Raw genomic sequence first — 16107 nt, 5'->3', positions numbered from 1 at the left:
AGGTTGTTATATGAAAGTAGTCTATTTAGTCGATGTTAAGAGAGATTTTTGTGAATTTTCAACGTTTATTTGCATAGTTTGTTACATAAAGGTTTTTTCAATTTATGTGAGTTTAAAGAGATCTCAGTGATGCTTAAAAAAGAATAAATTTAACATGAAAACAGTGATTTTAAGTCTGGTTAGTCTGACTGTAAGTCTGATTAGTTAGAGTGATCAAATTAACTAGGTATATACCGTAAAATACGTTGATTTTTGTCTAAATTTTGATTTTTGATTTCTGTAAGATTTTCTTATATTTTATTAACCCTCAATACCGAAATAATCCCGGGATCCCGGGATTGAATAAGTATAATCCCGAAATCCCGGGATTAGAAATAAGGACCGGGATCGAATTCCGTAGCCAACGAGCACGTGACAGAACGTCACCACAATGCATCATAAATTTCAGTTGCATTATTTTCTAATTTCATAAAAAATTTCATTGAATATTGTTGTTCGATACTTTTCTCCATTCATCCGTAATCGGCTACTCCAAACGTAGCGCCCAAAATCTTCAATAATATCCGTCATGTTGACACATAAAGGTAAAACTTGCACCAAATGTTAAGAAAGAATTACTTAATTGATTATTATGTAAAAGAATGTTACAGTGCCATAAGGCACAATATAAACTTAGTATCGTAACTTTCAATCAGACCTAGTATATAACTTAATTTGTTGAACTGATATATTTCGGATACTTGAAAGAGGCTTTGCCTTGACAACCTTTGATGCCATGACAACCTTTGACATGTAATTTTTTAATCACGTCAATAAATATTATTAATGTTGTTGTTATTATTATTATTAAAATGATTTCTTCCAATACATTTTTGTTTATAGGGAAAAAAATGGATTTCAGATTTTCGAACAGGTTTATATGCATGGTGGTAACAAAAGTCTCTCCCAGGCAAATTATTTCAAAAACTAATAGAGCAATTACTGGATATTTTTTATCGATACACACTAAGTCGGACATGTGATAAACGATGGTGCAAATTCCGGTCCCCTCCAGCCTTTCTATCATTCAGGGCTGTTGTAATCTCAGTCCCTAATGAAAATAAGGCATCATTGCCAATTATAAAGTTGTACGTAGTATTTCTTTATCAACTTGAAACAGATTCATGTTCTATTTCTATTGTTTCCGGTGTCCGGTGCGCTTCCGTCGGCCCTTGAAAATCCGAAGGAGAACGTGCGATTTTTGTGCTAGACCGTACCCATATCTGCATCAGGTCTCCAAGGTAAACAGCCTCTAGTCGATCTACTAGAATAAAGGTGAAAGAAAGTGAAGTGATCGTTAAATTGCACTACATTGTGTTGGATAAACAACAAACGTAGTTTTTCTTTTTAAAGCATTCCGAAATATCAAATAAGATCCCGGAACAAGCTGTTCAAAAATGGCTAGTAAATACTTGACTGTATAACATACAAGGGGTTGTAGTGCATCGCTACATAACACAAATGCAATGCGAGAGTGTTGAATGTTCGGTTAGCAGTGATCTGGATATATAAATGATTCAATTTAATAGAAAATATCAAACGCCGTTAAATAAAACAGAATTGACCTACTCACCATATCGTTACTAACCTAAATCTAACAGCATATTAAACCACTCCCTTATTGTATTCGTGTTAGGCAATAATGTACTACTACACCTTGTGTGTTGTGTAGTGAAACATTTACTTGTCAATTATGACACTGTCCGAATTCCGAAATATTTCGGAATACATCAAAAAGGAAATAGTACGTATGTTTCATATGCTACAACTTTATAATTAGTAATGTCCTATTTTCATTCGTGACTGAAATTACCACAGCCTTCAACGGTAGAAGGGCTGAAGGGACAGAAATTGCACCATCGTTTAACACATTTCGACATAGTATGCATTGGCAAGAAGTCTACAGTGAGTGCCCTATAGATTTTGAAATAATTGGCTGGGGAAAGACTTTTGTTGCCATCTTATATATTGAAAACTTTTCTCATCCGTATAATTTTTATTTTAAAAAAATCAATCCTTTACAAGCAAAAGCTACAATGCATCTTTAATGTATCTTTATAATTACCAGAATCAATATTAACAACATATTAAAAATAGTCTTGATTTTTCTTCAGAGTCTTAATAGTCATTTGTAAATTGTTTAAAATGTTCTTAAAAGAATTATGATGATTTTACAAATGACTAAGAAGAAAAGTTAAAAGTACTTTCATATACTAATATTTTTAACTTTGCTTTTATTTGCAGAGGTTTGATCTTTTTTAGAGTTTTAAATAAAAGATTCATATTATTTATTGAATTTCTAAATTATGTCATTTTTATTATAGAATATAAAAGAGCTAGTTTAGTTTATTAAAAAAAAATAAAGTTGCACAAAAAATTGCAAGAAGATTAAATATTCAAAAGGAGCGTCAAAAGAAAATGTAAAAAGATAGAAAAGTTGATAATATGAGATAAGTAGCATTTGAAATAAATTTTTTTATTAATTATTTATAAATTTCAACTATTTATTTACAAATTCACGGTTTTGCTATTTTTTAAAGATGGATTTGTATGTATGCATACATGTATATATAATTTATTTATAAAAATGCACAAAAATATCAACTATAAAAGTGTATTTATACATAAGATTGTATATTGTATTTAAAGTATAGCATGTTTTCAAATTTTAATTATTTTTAGACATATTAGTCTTCATTTTGTAAGCGTAAATTTTGTGCATTTTTCCACATTAAGTACTGTAACTAGCATTTTTCCACATTAAGTACTGTACATTACTATTAATTTCATTTTTTGTCTTGATTTTAATTCAGTTAATTTTCTATAACTATAAATTATTATCGCTTACTGTAAAAACATTAATACTATTAATAGCCTATACATTTTCTAACAAGTTGTTCTGAAAGCGATTTGTTCTAAACCCAAACAAATTTTCCCCGAAATAAAGCCTTTTTTTACCTTTATAGCTTCAGTTCATGCATAAAAATGCCTATCAATGCAATGTAATATATTATAATTAATATAATACTATATTTATATATAATAAATTTTTGTTATTTAATTGGACTTAAGCACCTTTAAACACAAATTCTTAAATGTCATTTATATTACGTCAGTGGTTCTCAACCTTTTTTGTCGATGTACCCCAATAGCCCATTAGTTGTTTCTCGAGTACCCCTTATATTTTTGTATGTAAATTTTATAATTACTGCTTTAGAGCCCTTATAACTGAGTGCCATAAAAAACTCTTAACTATAACTAAAAGTGAATCACTTATTTTACGTAAATAATAATAAATTTAATCGGGTACATACATTTATTATTATTTGATAAGTATATTACATAAAATCACAGAAGTCATTTCGATACATGCATAAATTACATTTCCTAAAAATAAATAATTATAATTAACAGTAAAGAAAATTTAAATTATTCTAAAATAATTTCTAACAAAATTTAATGGGATATTTGTTACGATAAATCTTCGGCAATTTTTTCAAAATTTGGTTCCCACGTTGTTAAATAGAGATTATAATTGTGTACCGACCTCGAAAGTAATGGCTGCGAATTTATAACGTGCCATAACAATACACGAATCTTTCAATTTTTGTAACGAACGTAACGTATAAATTTGCTAAATATTAAGTAATGCGCGCATGCAAGTGACACGCATTGCATGGTGGGGATACGATTCAGGCCTCGTTATTCCTAATACCAGTAGTCCAGTAAAAACACGAAAAGCTCCAATCTTATCTAGAAATAATTAATGCTCAGTTAAACCGTAACTTTACTAGACTACAGGCTCACTCGGCACTAACGGCATAAATACACGGGCAAATCGAGTAGATAAACAAGTTGTTTAGACTGTTAAAAGAGAAATCGGTGTTCACACTGGGATATTTTAAAGAAAGTTTTTATCGTTTCTTGTTTTTTGTGTTAATAATTTACAGCGAATTGATTAACATACGCCATTTTATGATGAAAGTTAGATGTACCCCCTTCGATTTACTCTCGTACCCCTAGCGGTACTGTACATGTACCCCCGGTTGAGAACCACTGTATTACGTGAATGTCAATCAATGATGTTTTTGTTAATTAATTTGATTTAAATTCAACTGCAGCGCATACTGAAAAGCGGAAATACAGTAGTGATGGGATTGGAATATCGATTATTGATATATCGATGTATCGTGCCTGGTTATTTCCGATATATCGCTATATTCGTGGTTTTGGTACAGGCTATCACCGATATATCGTAGCGTTTTGGTGCGTTATATCAGTGAAAACTGTGGATTGGCTGGGGAGGGGACAAAGGAAAGCAGCGTTCAGCGTTGTGCTGTTTGTTTACGGCGCTATCTTGCGAACTGCCAGACTGTGCGACTTATGTGATTTGAAACCATTTGGTCAGCTAACGAAATAGATTTCGGGTGAAAAATGTATTAGTCAGTTTTGTACTGCCAATGATAGTGATAGTGATAGTGAGCGAAAGAAATGGCGTACCCAGGAATGTTGCCACTACGAAAGGGGGTGATAGAGAAGGTGAGAGAAAAATGGGGGGAAAGGGAATGGGGTGGGGAGGGTGGGAGGGGAGAGAAAGGGAGAAGAAGAGAGCTATAGAGCGTTAGGCGGGGACCAATTGATTGAGATCCTGAAAATATAGAGTGGCGCGTATCGTCCGAATGAGCGTGTAGTAAACAGAGCAGAGTACGCTCTGAAAAGAAAAAATTCTACAATTAAAAACAGAAGTCCGCCCACTAAAAACAGAATTGATATGCGGGGGCGGATTGGTGGAGGACACAATGAAGCTAGCCCCTATAATGTAAGCAGAAATAAGTCCGACAACTAGGTTATCGCTCTGCGTCCATTGGAAAAGTTCATTAATAATAGATGCTTACAGAAGGTTTTTAGTCAATAGAAGATCCGTGTTGAGGAGAGGAGGACACTGAAGTAGCAGGGCCAATGATGCTTGCACCACACTAGGCAGATTTCCGCGGTAGGAGGTGTACTTAGGGCAGGTGAATAAAACATGAAATGGATCCTCTTCTTCTACAATGTCACAGTTGCACTTACCATTTCCTTTCTTGAGGAAACGATTAAAGTACGCCCGGAAGTTCCCGTGCGCCGTGATAAGCTGGGTGATGATATGGTTGGTGTGGAAGAAGGATAAGTTAAGACGTGTGCTGACACTTGGGAAAAATTTGTACGTATGTCGGCCAGTGGTGCCGGTATGCCACTCTTTTTGCCAGATAGTGGTGAGTAGTTCATGCAGTTCTCTGCGAAGGATAGAGAGAACGTAAGAATCAGCTATCTTGTGAGCATTCTTAGCCAGACTGTCGGCCCTTTGATTACCTGGATTTCCAGAGTGACCCTGAACCCAGTAGAAATTGATGTAGGCTGAGTTATTGATTTCATTAAGGAATGAGACTATTGTCAATAATTGGCAGTTTTTGGTTCCGATCTGATGGAGTGCCACATGACTGTCTGTGATGATGTTGACTGTTTTTCCCGAAAAGCAGGAGATATTTTGATTGATGTACTTCAGGGTGGCGAGGATGGCCAAGGATGCCGCCTGGTTATTAGAGCACTGATTGCGCCGGCGAAGAGCAGCTTGCCAATGATGTTTCTTAGTGCTATCGACCAGGCAAGTAGAAGCATCCACAGCATTCCAAGTTTTTGAGCCGTCAGTGAAGAAATTTAGCCCAGTAAGTGAGGATAGTAAATTAAAGTAAATCCTATTGGTAGGAAAAATTGTTGGGTGGAGGTTGATATTGAAGTTGAGGTCTATCCCGTAGTTAAAAATGTCATCAATCATTTTGCTGAAGGAGTCGGAAAGTTGCATTTTGAAGATCAACTTTCTTAGTTTAAGTTCGGTGATGTTACGAAAATGAAGTTTCATAAGTAAATTCCTTAGATTGCAAGGATTACCAGGAATATAGGAAGGAACCCAGCGATGAATAGGAGGGCATTGGTTGGAGCGGTCCTATAAGATTTAGTGATTGCAATCGCAGCGTAAAGCTGCGATTGCAATCACTAAATCTTATAGGACCGCATCACTAAATCTTATAGGAGAGCAGTTTCCATCTGGTATGGATGTTGTTGACTGCGTAGCCCCACTCCTCGCTTCCATAAGTTAGAATTGGTTCGATTGCACCCGTATAGATGAGCTGGCTGGTCCGGTGATCAAGCCCCCAGTAGTTCCGGGCTATACTCCTGAGTGAGTGGTCGACACGTATTGCCTTATTATACACATAGTGAGTATGATCACTCCAGTTTAGTTTGGGATCCAGGATTATCCTAAGGTATTTTATACTATTGACACATTGGATCCTTTGGCCCTTGATAAGGATGATCGGTTTTTTACGTAATGGATTCCCTTTAGGAAAGACCATAGAGTAACTTTTATTATGGTTAATAGAGTATAGGAAAGATCATAGAGTAATGTGAGATCCGGAATTTTAGTAACGAAAATCACGCTCTTTTATTAACAAAAAAATTAATTAATTTACTTTCATTTATGTAACGAACTAGAAAAAAAAAACGATCTTAGCCGGGAATGTGTAAACCTTCCTGTCATAACTATCAACATCTTTTGTTCTCTGCAGAACTTGCAGCTCATCTTGCAGAAAAGTTTAAGTTAACATTCAACTTTCGTCACTTGTTTTAGGTCCCTGGAACACCTATAACCTTTAACTCATGAACATCCGATCACGTGGTGGAAATTCCCTACAAAAAGCTATAAACGACAGTTTTTACCCTCTCTCGGGGGGAGTCTCTTAACGAACGCCGGACCGACGACATCGCGCCGATTCTCCGAACCCGCCGAATTCCGATCTACGATCGTCGATATCTGATCATCGCCAAAGTCGCGAACTTTTTATAATCGTGCTCGATTGGATTAAACCCACTTTCCTTTGGACATTTGAGTGCTTCTAGGGAATTATTCCTCACGGAACCTATAAAGAGGTATGAAAAGTGTGAAACTCTCTCTCTCTCTCGAGAAATTAGGCGGTTTTAGAAACGCTATTTGTGTAGTTTTTTGTCCATTTGGCTTATTTTAATAAATTGTTGTTATATTGGTTAAATATGGTAGACTCCTTTACTCGATCACGTCTTTCACCTTATCGTCGACCCCAAAAACTCTCCCTCCACTCGCCTGACATTTGAGTCCCAACCAAAGGGACCGTTATCGTAAAATAAGCTATCCTGACAGTGAGCAGGTTTAACGACCTGTTGTCCATACAGGGAGAGTTGACTATTCCCGACCTCCCCTGCGGGTCACAGTAACTTTTATTATGGTCAACTGGAGTGAGGACAACTACAGATGAGGTAGGTAGTTGTCCTCGCTCCAGTTGAGAATATTTTGTAGGAGATTGTTAGTGTGCTGTTGAAGAACCTCATGATTTTGGTGAGAAAACAAGACGACAGTGTCGTCTGCATAACCTTGCAGATAAGGGTTGCCTGGGAAGTCAGAGGCATTGAGAGAGTCAAGTAGCCCATCATAAAGAATGTTCCAAAGCGTTGGGCCTGATTTTACAAATACGTAAGCCGTTCACAGCCCAGCACACGTATTTGTAAAATCTAAGTGACTCGTGCAACATGGAATTCATATAAAACGGAATTATCAACAGTGTTATAGAGGGTTCGACTGTATATAAAAATTAGAAAAAACAAATGTCTTCATATTTCGACCTTGTGCATAACTCCGGAACCAACAAAATTCAAGTTAATATTGATTATATAATTATATAAATTAATATTTTATATAAATGCTACCATTTTTTAAAAATTGTTTTTACATGAGAGACGGAAAAGCAGCCTAAAATAAAAGGTAGATTCCGCTGTAAACACTTGTTTGTTCCAAAGATGTTAGCAAGGACGAAATGTGAAGACATTCATTTCTTCTAGTATATTTTTATATGTTCTATAGTAAGTTGAATAAAAAATAATGAAATACATAGTAGTTTTCTGATAAGTGCGAGGATCGACGGTTATTGGCAGTTATACAGTTGATCGGTTATATACAATGTAATTAAAAATTGTCAAGATTTGATGCCAGTCGGTTGTAAATTACTTACAACAATGACTATAGTCACGTATGTGGAACCATGAGCATTTTGAGGGTAAGAGGATGGAGGAATCAAAGTTCTATACTATTATGAGAGGAGAAAATTTACTATAGTTTCGCGCACATATTGTATAATAATTTAATTTTTCCGGTCGATGAATTTTACATACCTTTCGACGGAGAAAGAGAAAAAATGCTATGAAGGAGAGTAAGTGGACAGAGAACTAGCTCAAAAACTTTAAAAAAAAATCCGACAAAAGATTCCTCAATCCTCACTCAAGATGTTTGTTCCTCAATTTCATTTGTCTTATGGTCAATGGAATATTTTGGGCAGAGGTCTGAAACGCCAATTTGCCAAAAAGTTTGCGCCGATTTTTAACCAATCGGCACGGTAAAAAGCTATTAAAAGTTAAGTAAATGTTAAGATATTCGAGTTTTGATACTAATCGTTTAGTTTCTCATTCTTTCTTATCTTACAATTATTTGTAAAAAATAAAGTTCGTTAATTCTGTGAAAAACTGGCTTGTTTATAGTCTAATGTTTATAAAGATGATATCTGAAATGGAGAAATTAAAATTTGTTGCTACACAAGTTCAGTATGGAATCTCACATGACATTTTCAAAATTAACGTATTACTTAATTATGCCAAGTATTTAGAATAAGTGTTTGACCTGATTAAAATAAATTATGTAAATAAATACAGATTTCAATTATATGATCAGATTAACAACCATAATCACTTTCAATAATACATTATCATTGGATTCCTACCAAGTAATCAATTTAAATTATTTTATAATACATAAGATTTTCATATAGAATATTAATACTGTATTACATAATCTCAATCATTTAATGGTTTAAATAAATGAAATATAAATATATATACATTTAAAAATTTTTCAACGAGTAGAATTAAAATTAATTCGAGTTATTGTAATGCTTTTCATTGCTCTTGCTTTTGAAATTGTTTATAATAAATTACATGTTATCTTCATTTTAATTCACAGGTCAAAACAAAATTGTAATTTTAACTCATAAAACTAAATGCAATTTGTTTTTGACCTATTAATTCACCTTTTACTAAGTGCAAAGAGAAGCCACTCGGGAAAAATAAGGGTGGAGTTTGATCCAAGCAGGAACGAACCCAATTTTTCCTGCTGCAATAAGGTCTCTTTCATTTCGCTAACCTGTGACTAAACATATTAAAAAAACAAATATATTTTAATTTACTTTACTAGCAGATAAAATTTAATTAGTGCTAATCTAATTAAGATAATAATTATTATTCGATAGTTTTTAAGTAGAAAGTTTTGAAGTTTTCTAAAATATTCAATGTTTATTTTTTATTTTCAAATTTATATAAGACCGTACAGTAAACGTTACAAAACTGAGATGTGCATTTAAATTTAGGAACTTGCTATCAGTTTTCTACGATAGTATTTAAATTTGCATTTATTAGTAAACAAAGAGGAACTTATCAGAAATATTAACTCTGTGCCATTGAAAATATGTGAATATTTTTTAAATTATAAATTATAATACTCTCGAAATTCATGTAATGTTTGAAGTAAAGAATTTATTTCAACAAATTATAATGTTATCAAATTTATTCAAAGAAATAATTTCAATAAATTTACTTATAAATGAAAGTGATTTGAATTAATAAATAATTCATTCAATATAATTATGAATTTCTTTCTATAAAATGATTTTTTTCCCTGAAATAAGTCAATGATTTAATTTATAATAGGAAATTGTCCCACGTTTTAGTTATTTTCTGATTGATTGTTTGTTAGCTGTAAATTTAAATATAAAAATAGCAGTTGTACCCAAAATTTAATCAACGCAAATAATATTAAATTTATATAGAACATCAAACAGAAAGTATTATAGAACAAACTAAGTTCAAATTCTAAGAAATATCTCGATTTACCCTAACTGAATCTCGAATAATTTAACTATATTTATTCCAATAAAGATGTTTTTAAAAGAGATAGAAAGTTTAAATGCTATTACAAAACATTATAGAGTTATAACTTCAGTAGTAAAGATAGTTATAGTTTCTGTTTCTCGAATATCCATAAAAAAATTACGCTGTACAATTTTATCAGCTTTCTATTGAAAGATTAGTAAAACAAGAACTCAAATATGTTTCTGCTAATGTCAGAATAAAATATTTCAAACGATATATCGACGTACTGTACGTCGGAAATAAACAAATTTGACCCATTCTATTTGCATAAAGCAGGCCTCATTATTAATAATTATAAAATGAATGTTATCGTTGTCACGTATGATTTGTATTCATTCTAATTATCATTTATATGACGTCAAACGTGATTTAAAAAAAAGAGAGACGGAATCATTAAAGTAATTATAATAAAATACAAAAATTGAAAAATGTAGTAAAAATCTATATTTTTGTAAAATATCACTTTGGGTGGCATTTATTTTTAGTTCTTTTTTATTTAAATGAATGAATCAATATAGAAAAAATAACTAAAATATCGAAAACATTTATCACTTGGCCTTCCTTAAATGAGATTTAAGTACTGTACAATATACACACCATATGATTTACAGAATTATTTAGATCTAAAAACAATTGTTGTGCAGCTTAAATTTTTTATTTAAGCTGCACATAATTTCTTCCATCCTGATTAATTGTTTACTATGTATGACATTACAAAATTTCAATATTTAAAATCTCGCTAGGAAAGTTCAAATGAGAAAATGCATTTATGGACAAAAGAATAATGTTTCAGAAACCAACTAATATATGTACTATTTTGAAACTTGCAAGTTCATTTTTCAGTTAATAGAATTTTATTGCTAGATGTTTTTTTGCACTAATACTCATAATTCCTTAAATCACAAAATCATCTCGAATAATCTTATTAAATCAACATGTTTGCATATATTCAAATATTTAATCCTCTTAAATATATCCGAATGTTTAAATCTTATAAATTTTAATTAATTTTAAGATACAGCATTTAATCCTTAAATAAATTATAATTTTATACTACAAAATTTTGGAAACCTCTTAAAAATTTGAAATTGTATCCTGTTATATATTGCAATATAAACACGGGAGTAATCTATATTAATAAAAATATTTTTCGTTGTTGCTATTGATATTACCTAGACCTACATATGATCGATCGATTATACAGTATATTGTAAAAGTTCATATTTAACTCGAATGAGAGTAATCCTTGTTCTATGATTTAAACTATCAATTTTTCAATTTGACAAAGAAAGCATAACTGAAAAATTTCGTAAAATCCTAACGTCTCAGTATATGAAAATAAAGTTATAAAAAAATAAAAGTCAAGAAAATGATAAATTCTTGTAAATGTGCAAAATTAACTCTTTGATTAATTGTAAATATTTTCTAAAAGTTAAGAGAAAAAAGGTTTATTCAAACGAAAAGTTGATGCCATCTACTATGATACTACTATACATAGGCCTACTACTAATATGTATAACCGAACCGCGTAATTAACGATAAAGAAGTTTCTTCTGTATTTTGAAATAAAAATATTATTAATAGAAAAAATAGCAGGCAAAAATAAACATAAACTGATAGAGAATTCAAAATCTATTAGAATAAATATTACTAAAATAGTAGGATTTGTAACGTCATCCTTGAACAGCTATGAGTTGCAACCTGTTGCTATGCTTAGATTTCAATCGATGTGCGTATGTAATAGAATTGAACTTCAGCTAATTAATTTTTTAACGGTTTTTTGTGAAGGACTATGGAGTCAAGAGGAATGTTGTAACTGAAGAATACATAACTAAAACTTTTAAAACATTAAATGACTCAAATATTACTGCATTCAAATATAATTGATCTCGCACCAATATAATTTTTTTTTTTTTTTGCTATAAGATTAAAAAGTACCTCCAAGAACAACGATTTCAATCATATTTTTAATCCGAACAGAAAGATTATATAATGTAATAATTCAAAATATACGTTAAATTCATTATTTCAAAGACGAATGAAATACTGAAATTAGTATACTTCATTAGAAAATCATTATTTTGAAAATGAGTAAAAGTAACTTTATAATAAATAATTCATGTGTCTGGAAAGTAATGTCATTGCTTTTGGAATATTCATTACTTAAGGTAAAAAATAACATTTAAAGTTCAGCGATTTCAATGTAAAAACATTTAACACATTTCTTATTTTGATAATGTTTTGTTCAAAGCGGCAAATTTGACGCACTACTGTAATCTTAATTATAATCATTTACTATACACATTGTACGATAAAATTAACAGTAAATTCTTTTTCTAATCGTACAGAAACAAACTATTCATAACGCAAAATATTGTGACTACTAATACAATTCAAATGTACTAATAGCTGTATTTTCTATTTAAGGAACACTATTTGGAAATACATACAATTATAAAATAGGCTATCTGATGGAGATTCTAAAAATTATTTTTGAAATTTTATTAAAAGATCTATATTAGAGTAATATCATTCGAATATTTAAACATTTCTAATTGTCATAATATATCTTCCTAGCTTTTTTATAGACTTGTTATTTATTCACATGTTTTGAAAATTGTATTGAAAACAACTTTGTTAGCATGTATTTTAATTTAAAAGTTTTCTAGAAAACTGTTGCTTTCAAAATTAAAAGTATTTTAAAATAATGTTTTATTTTTATTTTAATACAAAATTTTGTCTTTTCTTAACATTAACTAAACATTTGTTAACAGTTCAATGCAGTCATGATTATAACCTATTTCTATTATGCAACAAAAAGAATATCGTATGAATAATATATTTTTATTTTTACAATAAATTTTTAATACAAAACAGACCAGTCTTTTATTTTTAAAACGAAAAAATACTTTTAAATTTTTATTAGAAGAGTTTTGAGCTTAGCATTTACCTAATTTTTCTACTGTAAAAGCTATTTATTCTCTTAATCGGAAAAAAAACAATCGAGTTACAAATAGTGAATAGTTCTTCAAATCGGCTCATTTTATCGATAATATACGAATTAAAACCTAAGTAAATAAAATTTTAGAATAAAATTGTTTTATTTTTTATTCCTGATCTTTAAATAGAAAGTGAAAACTTTATTACAGTATCCAAAATAATAATAATCATTTTGTTTATTTATTTAACATTTAAACATTCTAAAGATAGTCTTCGTATAAAAATAATCGCGCGAATTTTAGATATTCAATGAATCAAATTTGTTTCCTGTTTACTCTTAAATAATTTCGTTAAAATTAATCGAACTCAGACTCATTCAATGATTATTTGAAACTCTCTCAATATATTCGAAATCGCTTAATATGAATCATTATTTAAACTTTAAAAAAGTAATAATAATAAAACGGTTGGCATTTTAGCTTGAAACTATTTTTATCTATTCATTTAAATACAGGATATGTATAACTTATACTCTTTTTTTAACGTATCTGTTGAGAGAATACATTTATATTTCAAAATAATCTGGGTTATGTAAGTCATTAGCTGGAATAATGTATTCTTTCTCTGTAAGCATTATTTATACATATTTTCGATCAAGAAAAATAATGTCTACGCGAAATGAATTCTGTAGGCTGTTTTAAATCCTTTCTATATTTCAGCTTATTATTAATATTCAAAGGTAGGTCTAATATAACGAAATATCGAAATTAAACGTAAAAAAATAACAAACAAATACTTAGATGCTATATAAATTCATAATCAAATAAATATGAAAGTTATGTATTTTATGTACAGTACGTCTTAAATTTAATATTCTGTTAAAGTAGAATTAAGTTAATTAAATTAACTTTACAGGTGTCAGAGGGAATCAATAGCGTTAGTAAGAAAAATTTTTATGGTATCGAAACAATTTCTCGTATGGGCTTTCAAATTTCTTATTCTCTATTTAATTTTTTTGTTCTTCTATTATTAAATTTTTCTAAATGACCAATTGTAAATGCATCAAATGAAAATTAGTATAAGCAAACATCAAAGAAACTGCAATTTAACTATTGAATTACATTAATTTCAATATATAATTTCAAACATTCAAAATTTATACATTAATAAGATGAAAATGGAATAAAATAAAAATTATTGTAAGTTAGAAATATACTTACGAAACATACGAGATATTTAACTTTATATTGAAATGAAATAAACAAATAAAATTGGATCATCTTTGGCATTTAAATTATATATAAATAATAATGCCCTTTTAGTAATTAGAACATAGCCATCTCGGTATTACGTTAATTGTTGGGTTCATAAAAGGAAAAATGCGCAAATGATCAGTTGAAATGCAGCACACAGTGGAAAATGTTCATTTTTACTTAATACGAATTCACCACACCCAATTGAATTTTGTATATCAAAACCTATAAAAATTAATGCCTCTATAGCCTATAAAATCTGCAGTAAGCTCCATTTGATTTTATAAATTGAACAGTTTTATCATTTATGTATTTATCCTATATAAACATTCGTTATATAAATTTTGACATCTAATCACTATCGAATCCTAACGCACTTTTAGATTTAAATAAATAACTACTAAAAACAAAAGTCGAAAGATTTTAGAAAAATGTGTATTTTTATCGTTAAATAAATGATAGTATCTAGATTTCTTTAAAAATATTTTACATTAACTGCTATAGATAGAATTACTGATAGCGAAAGTCAATACCGTCTGTATTAAACGACATTTAATAAATTTAAAATTCTTCACCAAGAAATCAATGGAATAGAACTGAAAATGTAATTTAACATAAATTTCTGTTGTTACTTACCCAGTGCCACGCGTGAACCACATAACTCAAGAAGAATATTCGAACAATACAGTTCGACCACTTATCACGCTAACTCCGAGAGACTTAATAGGTCAACACTTAATCTTCTCCATTATCTAAATGAATGAACAATTCAGCGGTGTAACTTTAGAACGGTACAGTTGTTACTTTACTATACAACAGGCGTTGTTAGATCATAACTGTCACTAGGGTAAATATGCCACACTACTACCTCTATTTTGATCAATATCTCAGACTAGTACAATGACTGTTCGTGTACACTGTTACTTTCCATTAGATCTCTTCTGTTTTTTACTCTTTTATTCTATCAATTTATAACTCCATCTACTGGAAGAAAATAAAAAATGAAATGTATAAAATATGTAATGTAAAAAATGCACGTGACAAATATGTCTTTGACATATCATTAACTCTATTCGTGTTTGGAGTATTGACAAAAAGTTATGATTTATAATCAAATAATAAAAAAATCACATTATAAACTTTTATAATTCAAAATTATTACATAAATGCTATTACTTTTCCGGATGTTACCTATAACAGAGGGAAAAGTATGCTGATCGGTCAGAAAATGGCCCCACCACTGAGATTTTTTATTCTTGGGCTCGGGAGACCTTGAAACTTCGAGAAATAAAAGAAAAAAAAATCGGAAAATTTTCTGTATGTATACACGTTAGTGTGTGTATGTATGTTTATGGGCATGATTGTGTTCACCTTTGAAGCTTTATAACTCCTGTGCTTTTTGTTGAAAATTCTTAATTTTTTCAGGGAAGTTTGTGTATTAGGGAAATTTGTGCTACTAAATTTTAGTAATTAAAGGTCAAGAAGGAGGGAGATAGATGTTATATCTCGAGTATGGTCAGACTTAATGAAGATTTTAATCGTTATTAGCATTTACAATTTTATATATATAAATCTCATCTCTAAACTGAAAATTAAGCATTTTGACGTTTTATAATAATTAATAATGTAAAAAGTGTTTTTGATAAAATATCATAACAGATGACGCCACACGCAATTTTGCCAGGAATGTTACGTAACCATTTGCTGAATTTTTTTAAAGTAAAGGTCATTTAATTTATATTATTCCTATCTGTTAGTTGTACAACAATATTTTAATTAATAATTCATTATTATTATTTCTAATTAATAATAATTTATGGAGATATATTGGAGA

The 16107-nt window shown here is 30.2% G+C and overlaps 1 protein-coding gene across 3 annotated transcripts in view; it reads right to left on the bottom strand.

Moving 5' to 3' along the window:
* The window catches only part of LOC111620829, a 91531-nt gene extending 76346 nt beyond the window's left edge, over nt 1-15185 (bottom strand). Inside the window, exon 1 of one of the 3 annotated variants that reach the window (XM_023362823.1) lies at nt 14910-15185. The gene's annotated coding sequence lies outside the window, so the exon portion shown is untranslated. The remainder of the gene's footprint in view (nt 1-14909) is intronic. The other 2 variants (XM_023362822.1, XM_023362824.1) reach the window with 2 other exon arrangements.
* Between the last annotated feature and the right edge of the window lie 922 nt (nt 15186-16107).

This window comes from Centruroides sculpturatus, unplaced genomic scaffold, assembly GCF_000671375.1.
Source record: "Centruroides sculpturatus isolate CEXI.00-Female unplaced genomic scaffold, Cexi_2.0 scaffold89, whole genome shotgun sequence".
Lineage (NCBI taxonomy): Eukaryota > Metazoa > Arthropoda > Arachnida > Scorpiones > Buthidae > Centruroides > Centruroides sculpturatus.
The sequence above is the reverse complement of the archived record's forward strand: the minus strand, read 5'-3'. Positions and strand labels throughout refer to the sequence as shown.